Raw genomic sequence first — 18,060 nt, 5'->3', positions numbered from 1 at the left:
TTTTTCTGCGAGCCTGATCTGCTCGCCTAGCTGGATCTCCTGAAAAACAGTAAGTCACTAAGATGAGACAATGCTCAATAAAAAGAAATATGCTATTACTAGTGTGTGGCGGCTAAGTTACACATTTAAAATACTGATACTGTAATATGATTAGATTGATAAACTGTACAGAGTATATGTAATGTAATTTAGAGCATATCTGTGTCTCTGAGTTTGCTATCTGAACATACTGCTAATATAATAATATAAACTATTGATGTATGATATATCTGTATATAGGAACTTCTGCTATACCCTGGGATCTGTGTATCATGATGATATAACCCTTCATGATAGGGTTGTGCGGGCCGTAGGTTGGACTTACTCTAGTTGGCCTACCAAGTAAGTCAATCTATATCTGTACATCCGCCAATCTAGCCCACTGCAATCTCTCCGGGCAATCTCCAAAATCTAACATCGTCTAACCGACCACCTCAACCCAGCTCGATAAGGATACTGCAATCTCTCTTGGCGTGACTAGACGGAATCCACATACTATCTGAGTTATATGGTTGCACTCTATTCTATACTAGCAACGGTACAATGTTCTGTTGTATATTTGTCAGTCTGAAATTTCCACAAGGTTCTTATATCGTGTCATACTGTATGCATAGGTAAGTATATATATATTGCTACTTTTAACATGATTTCAAAAACAACCATAACACTATCATTCTGAGCTGTAATATATGAGATATCTGACTGAAATATATATATATATATATATATATATAATATCTATCTGTATCACCTATGATTTCTATTTGTACTATTTTTATTCCCTGTATATAATATCTGTAATCTCTGAATAATCTAATTATAGCATCTTGGTGCTATAACTGCATAATTTGTCTGCATAATCTGTCTAAGTGTTATGGTTTAGAAATCATGTTTTTTTGGGAAATATTATTAGTCTCATTTCCGTTATGGCGGCTGAGTTACACATTTAAAATACTAATACTGTAATATGATTAGACTGATAAACTGTACAGAGTATATGTAATGTAATTTAAAGCATATATATGTCTCTGAGTTTGCTATTTGAGCATATTGCTAATATAATAATATAAACTGCTGCTGTGTGATATATCTATACATAGGAACTTCTACTATACTCTAAGATCTATGTATCATGATATAACCCCTCATGATAGGGTTATGTGGCCCGTAGGCTGGACTTACTCTGGTTGGCCTACCATGTAAGTCAATCTATATCTGTATATTCGCCAATCTAACCCACTGCAATCTCTCCGAGCAATCTCCAAACTCTAACATCGTCTAATCGGCCACATCAACCCAGCTCGCTGGGGAGACTGTAATCTCTCCTAGTGCGGCTAAAAGGAATCCACATACTATCTGAGTAATGTGGTTGCACTCTATTCTGTACTAACAAAGGTACTGTGCTCTGTTGTATATTTATCAGTCTGAATTTTCCACAGGGTTCTAATATCGTGTAATATTGTATGCATAGGTAAGTATATATATCTTGCTGCTTTTAACATGATTTCAAAAACAACCATAACACTATCAGTATGAGTTGTAATATCTGAGATATCTGACTAATATATATATATATATATATATATATATGTATATATATATATATATATATGTATATATATATATATAATATCTATCTGTATCACCTATGATTTCTGTCTGTACTATCTGTAATATCTGTGTATAATATTTGTAATCTCTGAATAATCTAATTATAGCATCTTGGTGCTATAATCGTATAATCTGTTTGAGTGTTATGGTTTAGAAATGATGTTTTTCTGAGAAATATTATTAGTCTCATTTATGTTATTCATCTATATAACTGAATATATGTAATGTTACATGATCAACATACCATATTGTAATAAACTCATGCCACACATTCGTAATAATGTTCATAATATTTTGGAAAAATAACCTGAGTTGCATGCTTGTAAATACACATTCATAATCTTCTGAAATATATAAAAAAATCTCTAGCATAGCATATTTCCTTTACCTAAATTCTGGAAAACTTCTACTGAATTCTGGCCCTATACCTGCAGGGTTCCCTGCTCAACATCCTGAAAATAACATCCCCTAAAACAAAATATCAGTATTTATTTGCATACAACATTTCTTATAACTGTAGGGAAAGCTAATACTGAATAAATTGTCTTACCCTGAAATTGAGATGAATTCCAAACCAACTTCTCCAACGATCAGCTCCGGTAGACTTGTAGAGAACTTCACCAGGAGTGTCGTGGTGACCTCAGATCTTCGATCCGGTGAGAAATGGAGTCAGGATAGAAGAGAGAAGGGAAGGGGTGCGTTTTAGAGAGATAAAAAAGGATTCCTGCTCTAAAATTCTATCAAAAATTTGGGTTTCAGCTACTTATAGCCTCAGATTCATCGACGAGACACGTTGTAAAGACCCGAAAAATTAAAATGATTGAAATAATAAAGATAAAAATAGATAAAATAACAAATAAATAAATAAAAGGAATGGGGTGGGAAAAAGAAGGAAAAAAAATTAAAATTAAAGAAATTAAATTAAATTAAGATAAATTAAATAATTAAAAATTAGTTATTAAATTAAACGTTTTTACATTGGTTTTTTTATAATAAAAAAAACTAATTGAAATAAGAGAAATATATATATATATATATATATATATATAAAATAAGTATAAGATAAGGTTTAATATATATGTATAAAGTAACTGAGATAAGAAGAAGAAAGAAGAAGTCGGAGAAGGCACGCCCCCCCCCCTCTGCAAATTTCCTGCGCGTCGGCTACCTCCATCTCTGCCTCTCTCCTTCTCTCAATTTCTCAACGAGTTTGCGACGAATCGGGAAACGAAAGGTGCCGTTGGATTCCTGATTCCGTTGCCGACATTTCTACTAGAGCAGATTTTTCATGGGAACGGCTTAGGCACTGCTCCTGGAAAAAGGTAATTGTTCTCCATTTTCTCAATTTTGCTGTTAATATGCGGTTAAATCGATGATCGGGTACCACCACGTGGTCCTAGTCGTCGTCGTCATTTTGACTTATGTAATTTTTCAATTGGGATTTTCTAGGCCCTACTCCAAAGTGAGAGTGGGATTTAAGAAATTTGACAATTGGGGTATATTTGCAGGTATTATTATTTATTTAGGAATTATGGTCCTAGGAAATATTTAAATAATATTTTATTTAGGAATAATTTATTGGAACTAAAAATTTAATTTCAGGGTTCGGGTGAGCGCCGTAGACATCTTTTCGAGGTCCCTGTTGGCGTAGTTTAAGAAATAAGGTAAGGAGAAATTATATATTAAAGGAGATTTTATAAAATTAAAGGTAATAAATTATGTTATAATATATGTATGTTTTGGTGTGAATTATTAAAATGTCAACCATGTAAAACTATGATTTTTGAGCCTAGGACCACTTATTTAGTTATGTATTTGTGGAAATGAACTGAAGAAAGTGGAAAGAATTTTCTGGATAATTATGTAAGAAATGGAAATTGTATTTTCAGTAATTAAATGTTAAATGTGGGTTGACTTATTTTACAGGAATATGTATGAATTTCACTGTTAAATTGTGTGGCATGAGATTCTGTGCAAATATATGTTAAATGTATGAGATGCAAGCTAAGTAAGTAAAGCAATGAGAATAAAATATTATATGGACAATGTTGCCTGTGTATGTTAAATGCAACCATGTAAAGGTACAATAGCTGAAAGTCGGGTTAGCAGATTCTAGCGCATTTTTATGTGAACTAACAAATGACGGCTAAAGAGCGGCTATAGTACAAAGGAATGAAATGAAATGATAAGGAATGACAATGCAATGAAATGAAATGATAAGGAATGACAATGCAATGAAATGAAATGTGAAAGGTGAATGATACAAATGGGAAAGAGTCACTTAAAGTGAAACACAAGGAAATGTTAAGTTATGAACATGAAAGAATGTGAATGATTGAATAATTATGGAAATAATGATGTATTATGATATTAGAAGTATCTATGTATGTAAAACATGTTACGATTGGGCGAGGCATACTCTTCGCCCGAAGGCTTGCTGAGTAAGACGAGTGCACTAGTAGCTTTAGATGTGGCAGTAGTTGCATAACGCACTAGGGTAGAGGGAACCTACTTGTATGGGCTGGTAGAATTTCCTATCCTTAGGGCCTTTGCGGTAAACTGTTGTTGAATGTGTGAGTATGAGATCAAGTTAACCCTTAAGGGCTTACTAAGTAAGGTGAGTGCTCTGGTATGCTTAAGTAGTGACCTTCGGGTTACCTAATTATCAAAGCAGAGGGGTGCTACTTGTATGGGCAGATAATCACCCCTATCCTTGGGTAATCTCGTGGGTAAACCTTTGCATGTGATTGTTAGGTTCAGAAAATGATTTTCAGTATTATGTTAATGATTTGAAAATATTATAAAATGATATGTATAAACTCATGATGGCCACACGCTGAGTTTAATATATTGTTTCTTCCCTTACTGAGATGTGTCTCACCCGAATATGAATTTATCTTTTTCAGGATTTCCTCGAGATCGAGCTTTAAGAGTTCGAGGTTTTTATAGCATTATTGGGGAATAGAAAAAGAAAAGGATATATTTCTATGTTGATTTTGAGATGTATATGTTATGTTTTATGTTTTGTATTTTAAGTCTTCTAGATATTGTGAAAGGTTGTGAAATATACTAGCATTATGAATACTGAATAACATTTGGAGATATGTATATATTTGAATACAGGTGGATGATTAATTTATTATGGATTATAGATAGATTTTAGAAACTCTAGTATTATAATTAGGAGATTATATTTATGATTTCCGCTGCGTATATGTTAATTATGGATTATCAGGGATTTTATCAGGTATAACGCGCTGGACCCAAGTTTAAGGGTTCAGGGCGTTACACACATCATCTAGTCGATGATTCCTGTAGAAAGTTTGTCGACGAACCTGCACCCCTCCCCGATGAGTTTCAAACTACCACAAACCCTCTCTTGGTATCTTCTCGTCGACGAGATCCTGAAGAACCTCGTCGACAAAACCCCTGCATTCGTCAACGAGGCTTGGATGAATTTCTTGGGTTATTACAATAGGTCAACCCACATTTAACATTTATATACTGAAAATATATTTCATTTCTTACATAATTCCTTAGAAATTACTTTTCCCTTTCATATGTTTACTTTCACATTTACATAGCTATATAAGCAGTCCTAGGCTCAGAAAACATAGTTTTACATGGCTGACATTTTATACCCACATGGAAACATATATACTTAAATAAAAGATAATCCATTTTAATTCATGAAAAATCTGACTTCATATGTAATTTCCCCTTACTTGACTTTTAAACTACGCTGGTAGGATCCCCGAACCGATACCCGCAGCGTTCACTTGGACCCTGAATCCAAAAATCCTATTTTAATTAAAATAAATTCCAACAAACTCAAATCTTAAGAAAAACACTTATTTACTACTTCTTAGGCTCCAAATAACATTATTCATTAAGAAAATCCCAAAATAATTCACTTACCCTGATTTTGGGATGTTTCCCAAACCTCTTAAACCAACAATCAACTCCTACAACCTTGTAGAGAATGATCATACGAACCTCGTGGTGGTTTCGAATCATCAAAACGGTTTAAATCCGGCCCAAAATCAAAGAGAGAAGGCTACGAACCGTTTTAGAGAGAAAAGAAGGAAGAAAGTTCACGAGTTCTCACTGAAAATGAAGAAAATTTCTATTATAGGCAGAGCTTCGTCGATGAGGCACGTGGGTTCGTCGATGAGGCACTGTAGAGACTTCATCAACGAGAAGATACTTTCATCGACGAAATTCAGAGTTTCGAATATACTCTCTTGGGATTCCTTCGTCGACGAGGAACTGGATTTCGTTGACGATCTTAGAAGGACACTGGTCGACGAAGACAGGACATTCGTCGACGAGACCTATTATTTCTTCTAAAAATCCTTCCTTTTTCTCTTTAATCAATTTCTTTTATTATACTTCCTAATTATTTTAAATTTTCGGGTCATTACAAGTGCTCAACTAAGAAAAATAATTTATTTATTTGCGTCTGCTGAAAAATTTATATGTAGGAACCCACTTAGGTTTGGGTCCTTACAATTGGTATCAAAGAATAGGATACAAGAGATTGGGGTAGTTTAGGATATTTTCTTTCAACTTATTATATTATTATGCATTAACAATAGATTTATGAATTTAAAATGACATTTGGTTGTTGTTTAAAAATGGACCCTAAAGATAGTAATGTGAATATTGAAGGAAATGAGATTAACAAGGAGGCTCCCAATGACAGGTAACAATTTTATGTTCTCTAAAAAAAATAATATAATTATTGTGGGGACATGTCAATTAGTTTAAATATGTTTGTAGAAACACATACACATATATTGATGATTCATAATTAATTTCTAGATCAGATGCATCAATAGTTTAAAATTTTATATTCATAAATCTAATCAACTATATAAATATAATAATATAATAATGTATGAGTTTTATTTATTTTCGTTGTTACAATTTTTGCTAAAAAATAGTTATATGAAGTAGCACCTTAGACCCTACTTTGTTTGGAGGCGCTACACATACAAATAGATATGAACAAACGATCTGTTATAAAATCTGACTTTATCCAAAAAAAATTTGCATGTGCAAGTTGAATATGAATATGAATTTTCACATTACATATTCAGTTCTCATCAAAATATTCAAGCTTGATTTAGGAATATAGATTTTGATGAAATCTTTAATTTTAAATTTTGTATTAGTTTATAAAGAATTAAATACAATTTAAATATTACTATATTATATTTAAATTCAAATAAAAATTCAAGTTATCATTCAATTATTGTAGGCTCCTTCTTCCAAGATAGTTAGGGAAATTAACCTTCCCTAACTAGGGTTGTCCACAGTAGTATATATTAGAATAGAGCTCCTTATACAAAAAAAATGCATAGGTGGACACGAAGTAACTTAATAATAATAAATAAATAAAAATAGCCTCATGGGTGGGAGTCATCGGCTGTAACTCACTTACCCCCGAAGTAAGGTCAGGGCATGAGACCACTTGGGCAAAATGGGGACTCAAACACGCGATCACGTGGATACACGGCCGATTTCTTACCACTAGGCCACCCACCCAAGTGGTGACCTAAGATGAGATTAATTATAGTTAAAACATTAATAAAGATGTAGAAACATGAACATAACCTTGATTCCGCGAATTTCGCAATATGTGTCGCTTTTTCCTGATTTCAGCGACACACATCGCTCTCCCTCGATTTTTGTAAAACACGTTGCTCACAGAATGCATCGCTCTCCCTTGATTCTCGCAACACACGTCGCTTTCCCTCGATTTTTGTAAAACACATTGCTTGCGACACGTGTCGCTCTCTATTGATTCTCGCAACACACATCGCTCTCTCTCGATTTTTGCAAATCGCATCGCACTTGATATCTGCGGCACGCGTCGCTCTCTCTCGATTCTCGCATCACACATTGCTCTCTCTCGATTTCCACGACACGCGGCCATTCCTTTATAAAAAGGGTCTACCCTCCTTGAACTCTAAGCATTACAGCCTTCTTCCATCTTCACAGAGATTAGCTCTCCCTAACTTTCCTTTTGGTTGTCTCATTGCTCATTTCATTTAACTGAAAATGTTGTCAAACCACCCAACTCTCCAAGTTGCTGAAAGTAGCACCAGATCGCCAGTTCGAAGGTGAAGACCCAGCGAGGGACAACTGGTGATTCTAGAGGAGCCTTCTGCAGCAGTGAAGGGGAACTCCCCTCCGTGGAACGGGCTACCTTGCTTGCAATATGACTCCGATGGTATGATTCGATCGAGCTGAGGAATGTACGCTTTTGGTTTGAGAACCATAGGTGTAGGCGGGGATCAATTGAAGAGGCCACAATTTCAATTACTACCCCACCAATTATTCATCTTATCTCCTTAGCCACTACCGCCTCGAGTAGTGCCCCCGCCATTTTCTCAACTACTTGTAAACTTATCTCTATCAACAATCTTCCGTCTATGAAGCTTACAATTGCTATCACTTCAATGAGCCCTAACCCTAACAATGTCAACACTGTAATCACCACACTAAGGGTGTCTGATGATATTGGTCTACTCCACCACTACCAACCGATCCAATTTGCGTTGAAACTCATATATGGGCAACTGATGGCATGTTACGAGCATCCCCACCAAAGGCCACAAGGGGAAGATGGTAACTCTTCCTCCCTTACCGAACAAATGGGCATTCTCTCCTTTTTTCCGATCCAAGCCAGCGACATTACAAAAGGTCAACGCCGCCAAGAAAGAACCCAAGCAGATAGCAATGACACCGCTAGCATTTCAATAGATGTTGACATTGAGCTAAGGCTCTAAAGGCCGGATTTTATTTTATTTTTATTTTATTGTAATTTATGAGATATGTATAATATATATATTTCATTCAATCATTTTCCATATTTTCTAAGTTCTTCCACTTGAACCCCTATTAGACCAACAATTGTCACTTCAATCTCTCAGACAAATATTCTACCAAATTGGTTCTATAATATGACTTAGCCAAATCTTTCAAGCCAAAAGCGCAAATACCGTACTCATTTTAACTTAACAAATTTCGAGAACGAAATTTTTATAAGGAGGGGAGGATATAATGACCCCAAAAATACATATACGATTAAAACATAATAATAATAATAATAATAATAATAATAAAAATAATAAAAATAATATTAATACAGAAGTGTTTTTCTTTAAGATCCTTGATTTCATGTTTGATACCTAAGAAAGACTTTGTCTTAGCGAGTGCTCAGAGACCATTGCAGCTTAGTCGCTCTGTGGAGGTCGACCTAATCAAAATGGAATTTCATGAGATAAATATGGTAGATACTATTTGTACACGTAAATAAGTACATATACATAAAATAATGTTTGGACTGACATAATTTGTAAAAATATAATAATAATAATAATAATAATAATAATAATAATATAGATATTTTATGTAAGGCTCACAAGACTGTGTGGGGCCCACATGAGTCTTGAAGTCATGTTGGGTCCACATGAGTCCCAAAATTGTGTAGGACCCATAAAATCATGTGAGAACTATTGGAGTTACATAAGACCCACTTGGGTCTCGAAATTGTGTGGACCCAAAAGACCATGTGCCCACATGAGTCTTTGAAATTCGAACTTAATTCTTTTTCATACAAAAAAAATATATTAAAACATAACTTAAAAATAATAACAATGATAATAATAATGATTTCAAAAAAATAATTAATTAAATAAATTAATTAAATGAGAGTGTCAACAAGCACTCTCATTTTCCTCACATGTACCCCCATCCCCATCCCATACCTCTCATCCCATGCTCATTCCTTACTCATTCCTTTACTTTTAAAAAAATTATAATTTCACCCCTCTTTTCACACTTTTACAAATTATATTTTTTTTTCCCAAAATTTTCCTATAAATAAGAAACTCTCAACTTTCGTTTTTCACAAAACTTTTTCAAAAGAAAAGAATCATTAGTAAGTGAAAGAATTAGTGGTGGAGGGAGAATTTTTGTTATAATTAAAATTTTCACTTACCCACTTTTTCCGATCTCATTTTTAAAAAATATTCATTGTAATCGTATCACAAGGTTAAGTAAGAGGTAAGTAAATTTGATTATGTTATATTTTTATTAAAATTTATACCCGAATTTATTTGAAAGTAAATTTTGATTATATTAGTTATTTTTATACAATTTTTATGAATTTATTTTTATGTATATTTAATTAAACATGTTTTATCTTTAATATACTTATGCTTATTTTTGAGTTAATAAATGTTCTAAACCTCTCAAGTATTTTACAGTATTAATTTATATTCAAAAAAATAATTTTAACACGAAAATCGTGTGGCATGAGTTTATTTTTACGTTATATATTTCACGAAAATATGAGTAAAGATGACATGACTTTATTTTTACGTTGTGTATTTCATGAAAATATGAGTAACAATGAGATCTTCATGATAATATTTTAATTGTATAAATTATATATTAAGATGTTTTCAAAATTCCTTATGATTCAAAGGATACAGAAAATTATGAATGTTCGGTACTATAACTTAAAGTTTAAACGGATCAAAGTATACCCACACTGTTTACAGAGTAATTTTATATGACAGTAGATTTCTCCTGAGTGCACACCTGGGTCGAATTAGGGCTTTATAGGGAAAATCTCATTTAATGATGATATACGTTGATTTAGTTTGACCAATCAGCCAGTTAACTCTAGTTTTCGAACCGCACAACCCAGTCATGGGGTTAAACATGACTTACGACTAACATGCTTAAGGGTGATTTTTTACCAGTATATGAATATACATATTTAATTACGTGTACAGAACTATTGATATGTGAACAAATTAATTTTTGTGCTTAAATGATGATTTAAAGGAAACGTATATGGAAATATATATATATATATATATATATATGTATATAATTAAATATTTTAGTTATAATTTTAAAGTTAAAAGTTTAATTTAACAATTACAGTATGTGTTTATAAAATTTTATTGTTGTAATTGATAATAAAAGTTTTATTTAGAAATTTTTAAATTTATATTTGTTTTAAAAGCAGTTTTGAAGTTATAATATTAAATATTATTTTATGAAAGTATAATCTTATGAAAGTTCATTTTGACTACACACTAATAATAATCTTATTTATTTACTGAGCGTCGTCTCACCCTAATCGTTATTTTACATTTCAGATAATTATAAAGTGTATACCAGAAATCTGGTGTAGTAAGTGCATGAGTGGGAGTAGAAAGAATAGAGTAAAATAAAAATTTAGTATAATATAATTAAGAATATGTTTGTGTATTATAGAATTATAGAAATTTACATTTTAATAATTGAGACATATATTTATAATAAAATTAATTAGTACTTTGATAATAAAAATAATTTATATTGATTTGTGTCCGCTGAAAAATTTATATGTAGAAACTCACTCAGGTTCGGGTTCTTATAGTTTCGATAGTTTTATAACAAATTAAATGGTATTTAGCATCAAATATTGTTTCTTTTTTAAAAAAATGAAGTAAATAACTATTGCTATATTCCAATAACTCTAATATTAATTAATAAAATACATTAAAAATATATTAAAATAATAACAAACATCTAAAATGACCATCAATTATTGCAAATTCAAGGAAGAGTCTCAACATCTTATAATTCATTTTAAGTTAATTAACTTATAAAATATTTATTTATTCTTTAAACTATAAATTTAATGGTAATTTGTGTAAAAAAATTATTAATTATTCAGGTTCTTATAAATTAAAGATAACTTAAGAGTTTTAGTGTCAATTTTTGAAATCGAAGTAGGGACTTATAACATGATAGTCGAAACTTGAAAGGGTGTGGGATGGAAGTTTCCTTGATCCATCTGGTTAAACTTCAGAGGGTTGGATGAATGGTCTAGAATGAAGGTTGGAATCTGTATATGACCTTGGTTCCAAGGGTGGAAACTGTTTGTCATACGGAGAAGCCATAAAACAGGGAATTGGCTGGGATTGTGATAGTTTGGAAATTGGAGTTTGGTAGGGTTCTGGTTCAGGTTCTGGTTTGGGTTCTTCAGGAGGAAGGAGTCCTTCTTCTCGAAGAATTTCAAGGGCTCTATCATAGATCCACAGAGGCTTTGGTTTTGGATCTGGGCGTCGGATGCCTATCCATGGGCTGGATGGGTCATCAGGTTTTCTGTGAGGAGAAAAGAGTTTACAGGATGGTTTAGTTTCTCTTTGTTGTAATTGGTGGCAAGTGCAATCTGGATCGCACATGGTTGGATCAACATCCCATATAAAATGTCCTTCAATTTTGTCGGTATAGATGGGGGATCCGTCTGCTTCAACATGACTAACTGGAATGTCATCTTCGAAAGTGACATGCTTTATCATTAGTGATTGGAACACCGGAGGAGTGCTGGATGAAGCTGTATCTTTCGGGTTGAACACTGTCTTTACCGTTCCATCTGGAAGTCTCTGGAACTTAGGATCTGAGAGATGGATAGGTGAAGATTGCTGATGAAGCTGTTCGTAGCTGGAAATCCACTTTAGAGGAATGAGTTCTTTCAGTTCTTCTCTAGGGATTTGTCGTGGGATCTGTAGAATGGTAGGAACATCATCTTCTCGTTCAGCAGTGATCAGGATAGTATCCTCAGACTGTCCCGGAAGGGGAAGATCAACAGCATGATCTTGAAGTCTGTAGATGAGCTGATGATGAAGGGTAGCCATGTAGGCTGATGAGACTTGTGGAGCACTAGTAATCTGTAGTTGAACCTTTATGCAGTTCCTCAGGTTCTTGTCTCTGAGAGGAATATTGAAGTTGTGAAAGAACGTGAGACACACGCTACCAGCTTGGAGAGTGGTAAGCGAAGTACCAATTGCTGCATGTTCATACTGCGTGTATGTTGTGTTAAGTAAAGTAATCCTGGCGGTAACTGGAAGTCCTTTACGGCCATGGAGTGTCAGAAGAAGTCTGACAGCACCAAAATGGAGAGGAGTGTAGCCTTCTCTTATCCACTGGTTGATGAGATCTTGATCGAGCTCTAGATCGACATATTGTTCCTTAGAAGAGGCTGGAATGAGACACTTGTCAAGAGCTGTAGTCTGGACGAACTCCTTGACTTGTGGTCTGTTGTGAGAGATGAGAAGAATGCGAACTTGATTGGCAAGAGATTTCTTTCTTCGAAAAATGTTGTAAGGATTTACAAGAGGAAGGGAGGTTTCCTGTATCTGAGCAGAATCGGGAATATAGGAATATTCGACTAGGTTTGTAATTTTGGAAGAAGAGGTTTTCTTGATGGAGGGAGGTAGAGAGATGGAAGAAGAAAGTCAAGCAGGTGTAATTTCTGAACTTTGTAAATGAGAATCCATGGTTTTCGAGTTCCCCTTAGAGCTATTTGTTCCTCGTTCTTCTATAATTTACTTCTATGATCTTAACTTTCCTGGACTCCAGGCAAGGACATGGCTCTGATACCACACGAGAGTTGGGAGCCCCAAGACCTTCCAAAGGAAAGCAACCAATCTAGGACCACATCTCCAACACAGGCCTTCCACACGGCCACTCAACGGAGAACTCGGGTCCTTCAACCAAATGCTTTACCAGAGGAGGTCTTCGGGGACCGTACAACCTTTCTGATGTGCAGGATCCTCTTAGAGGCAAGCACAGAGCATACTCGGCGCCATGTTATGATCATTCCAAGGAACCCATTACAGTTTCGTTAAACCAGAAGTTAGCCTCGCGCCACTCCTCAGTGACTCGGCAGGTTACAGGTATCCACTGTAAAGATATCCCTCGTAATATCATAAAGACATTACAAGTTCATAGAAGTAAGAGAATAGAAGTCCTTCGGGCAAATAGCCTTTAGGGGAAGAAGGAGATGAGAAAGCCATAGAGGAACACACAAAGGAAATTCAGTTTATTCCGCTCTAACTTGTTCTAACTCTGCCTTACAAAAGGGAAGGCAGTCACTTTATATAGAGGTCTGAGACCCTGAAGCTTACATGATAAGCAAATATCGATAATGACATAAAGTAAACACGATAGGGACATAAAAACGGACGACGACATAAAGCAAAGTCGGTGAAGACTTTGTGGCGTCGACTGACAACTTGACGAAGACGACTCGACTACTGACAACAGACATAAATAAAGGTGACAGCACATGGGCGGCTGCATTTGTACGGGAGTGACCCACCACCTTTAATTATGCAACAAACTTGTGACTTTAAGCCAACAAACTTAGACTTATAAGCAAACTTACAATACACACAGACATAGGACGGCCCACCAGTGTGGACTTTAGTATCAATAATACATAAAGCAAATGTGGCCTGCCATTATAGACTTCTGTGGGATGGCGAGAGGTTGAGGTTGACGTAGTCTTCATCCGTGATCTATCCATGAATCGGATGGTAGAACGTCTCTTGTTTGTATGGATTGTTTTCATCATCTATATCCATAGGGTCTGGATCAGGAGGGTCTTTGTCAGGTAGCTTGGGAGCAGGAATCTCGTATGGAGTTGCTGTGACGAGCTCGGAGCAGAACTTTAGGTCATTCATTTCATAGAGGTGGTTCAGCTGTGAGGGCTTGTATCTTGGCCATGTAAAAAGGTTGTACAGCGTATCCCATTCGTAGGCTTGATTCTAGGACCATAAAAGGCTTCTGGTCGGATACGGCCTATGAAGTATGAAGATACTGTGTACTGCGGCTGCTTCAGCTGGGTCCATCTTCCAGAGGTTGTGGTTACCTATGAGGGTAGTCAACTTCTTTCTCCATGTGGATAGTGGATCGAACAGCTGGAGGAAGGTCCAGAACAGGGATTTCTGGTTGGCTGGATCATGAAAATGGGCATACGTCTCCTGTAGAGGGAGGAATACAGCATGTACCTGCAAAACAGAAAGATACCATAGATACCATAATACATGTGTATTGAAGGATGATGGGTTAATGACGTAGGGATTGAGGAATGGATAAGCTGGGAAGGTTTGGTGATGGCCAATGAGTTTGGCATAGTAGCCGTAAAAGGTTTTTGCATAGGACTTGATTTTGTCTGGGTCATTGATGTCAGGATACATTTCTGGAGGCAAGTGTATCTGGGTAGAGGCACTGAGGTAGAGGATATCAGGAGGTGAGGAAGAGGATGAGGCCATGAGTATCAGTGGTATGGCTTGGTGTCTGGAAATGAGGAAGGCTTTTTTCCGGGGGCGAGATAACATATCTGCGAGAACATTATGATCGCCTTTTATATGCTTCACGGAGAAGTCATATTGGGAAAACCAGTCTTTGAGTCTGAGAATTTGTTTATCAGGGAGAATCTTGTTTCGGAATTCAAGTATCTTCGGGAAGGATGAGTTGTCCATTTCAACTGTGAAGTGTTTTGATCTGACGTAGAAGTCAAATTTTTGAATTCCATTTTTCATCGCAATTATCTCTTTGAACACAGTGTGGTAGTGCTTCTGCGAATCTTTGAATTCTCCACTTGCGTGTCCGCAATAGGACCTTTTGTCATCCTTATCTTCAAGTAGTAGGGCACCCCAATAATGGTCACTTGCGTCTGACTAGAGGATAAGATTTCTAGTGGATGGAATAGTCAGAGGCGGTGGATCCTTGGCAACTTTTTTCAAGTACTTGACAGCATTTGTCTGGTCAGGGCCCCATGGGGGTGGTTTCTTTTTCAACAGCTATGACAGGGAGCTGGTGTGATGGCTTGCATGCGGGATAAAGTCTCTGATGTAATTAATTATGCCAAGAAATTGTTGAATTTCTTTGACAGAAAGATTAGCATCTGGAAACTGCAGTAATTGCTCTGCGAGATGTGGACCTGGACAGATGGTTCCGTGGGAAATTTTCATCCCTAAAAAATCAATTTCTTTTTGTCCAATCACGCTTTTCTTTTCTGATAACATTATCCCGTACTGTGATGCCAGCTGGTGGAAATGATCAAGAAGCTGATGGTGATCTGCAGGACTCTTTGAAAATAATAATATATCATCGATGTAAATCAGGGTACTATGCAGAATAGGATTAAAAATCCAGGTCATCTCTTTTTGAAACAGTGATGGCGCGATCTTTAAGCCGAAGGGCAAAACTGTCCATTGGAACTGTTCATTTGGTATACAGAACGTTGTCTTGTATCTGTCATCTGGGTGAATGCCGAGTTGCCAAAATGCACCTTTTAGATCGAACTTCGAAAATATTTCTGCTTCAGCAAGATGGATGAATTGTGTTCTGGCTTTTAGAATAGGGAACTTGTCATCCCTGATGAACACATTCAACGGCTTGTAATCAATAACCAATCTCTTTTTTCCTTTGATCTTTTCTGATCTTTTTTCAACATAGAATGCTTGACATGCCCAAGAGGAAGTGGTTGGTTCAATGAGACCTTGTCTTAATAAAGAATAACATTCTTCTCTAGCAAGCTTGAGGTCTGATGGAGTCATTCCCGGATGGGTAGCTTTAGTCGGACTAACATCTTCATTGAGTTTGAAGGGAATGTGGATGAAAAAATCTGGGTTTTTCCAAAATGGATGATCATGAATGAACTAATCATGACTTTTTGCACATAACTTCAGAAGTTTATTTTGAATGGGCTGAAAATCTGGAGGAGAATACGAAAGAGAATAAATCTTGTTTGTCTGGGTAAAAGGCTTGAATTCTCTTTTGTACTTAATTCCAGTGGGAAGAATCCTTAAAGATTTTGAAAGACAATAAACATCCCATCATAATAAAACATCATTTTGAGGAAGTGGACTACCGATAACCTGAGTCCAAATGATGCAATTAGGAAGGAGTTTAATCCCAATTTTCCTTTTGGAAATCAAAGTGGTTGTAAAAATTTGATCATTAGCAGTTCTGAAAAATTGAGTATGGGAAGACCAACAATCTGATGGTAAGACTTTAGGATTGATCATGGTCTTATGAGATCCTGTATCAATGAATGCAACAGCAGGAATGGGTTTACCATGTTTTTCTGGAAGGAGTTGAATCTGGACATGAGGACTAATATGAGAATCTTGAGAGAAGAGAATAGGCTGGACTGGTTGAACTTGAAGACTTTCGCCTGAGTGATCATCAATGTCTGAATCAGAATCTTCTGAATCAGTGAGGACGAGAATAGTCTCTTCAGTCATTTCTTCTTGTTCTGAAAGAACAGATTCTGCATCTGCATCTAGTTCTTCATTCTGTAACTGTTGGGCAAGCTTTGCAGATTTTGTCCTGTTCATCGGGCATTGCTTTGCATAGTGTCCTTTTTTCTTGCAAATGAAACATCGAGGAGATTTGTCATGTCCTCGTCGGTTCTTCTTTTTGAAGAATCTGAATCTTTTCTTCTTTCTGTGATCTTTCTTGGAAAGTTTGTCAGAACCATAGTCTTTGAAATGTTTCTTCTTTTTGGGACTACAGATGCAATCCTTTTCTTTGCATTTGATTTGTAAGTAGGGCTTTTTGCATTGCTTTGTGAACTTATGATTCTGCTTGATCATCTTTGAAAACAGCTGATGGGTATCACATAATTTTTCAAGAGCAGTGAGTGCTAGTTGATGAATTTATCCTAAAGAGATATCTTTGAGAGGTCGGGAGAGAGAAGCAATCTTTCTCTGTAAATCTGGCTGAATATCTTCTGGTAATAAATTAATGTAAACTTGTCTGAGATTATCATCATGAAATCCACCAAGAAGATAATACCGCTTGGACATCCTTTGATAATGAAAATCAGGATCCTTTTTCTTTAAAGAACAACATCTCATTTCAAAATATTCTTGTCGAACAACATTGGCATGAATGTCTGGATCACCAACAAATTCTCTGTAGAGTGTTCCCAAAGCAAAGGAGGGAATTTGGGAATTAATGAATGTGACTTGTCTGAATTCACCAAGACTTTGAAACCAGTCTCTCAATGTTCCAGTAAATCTGGATGTAAATTCAACAAGAACTTATTGTAAAGTATTCCCGGGTTTTGAGAGTTGGAGGTCAATCCATGCACCGAATTCACCAATTCTATCTCTCCATTTAGTTGGAGGCAATCCATCAAAAGAGAACCATGAATTATTATTTGAATGATGAGGAGTCGATTGAGGAGTAGCTGAAGTGGCTTCAGAGGGTTCTTCTACAATAGGAACTGTGGTATCGGTCTCTTCATGGAATTCTTGAGTTTTGGATGATCTTGGTTCTATGGGAGATGCCATTATCATATTGGTGAGATCAGTAATCTCTTAATCTAAGGAGGAGGATGATGTTTCAATTTCAGTGGAAAAATCACTGTTGTCTTCAATGGTATTTCAGGAACAGGGTCAGCAAGGAATGATGGAGATTGATCAGGTGATACAAATGGGCTTTTGAGTTTTTGATCAACAGGTTCAGGGGGCAAAGGTTTTGCTGGAATTAGAGATCTGCGAGTAATGGAAGCTGCTGGAATAAGAGAATGCTTCT

Source organism: Malania oleifera, chromosome 12 (assembly GCF_029873635.1).
Source record: "Malania oleifera isolate guangnan ecotype guangnan chromosome 12, ASM2987363v1, whole genome shotgun sequence".
Lineage (NCBI taxonomy): Eukaryota > Viridiplantae > Streptophyta > Magnoliopsida > Santalales > Ximeniaceae > Malania > Malania oleifera.
This window is presented reverse-complemented; position numbering follows the sequence as displayed.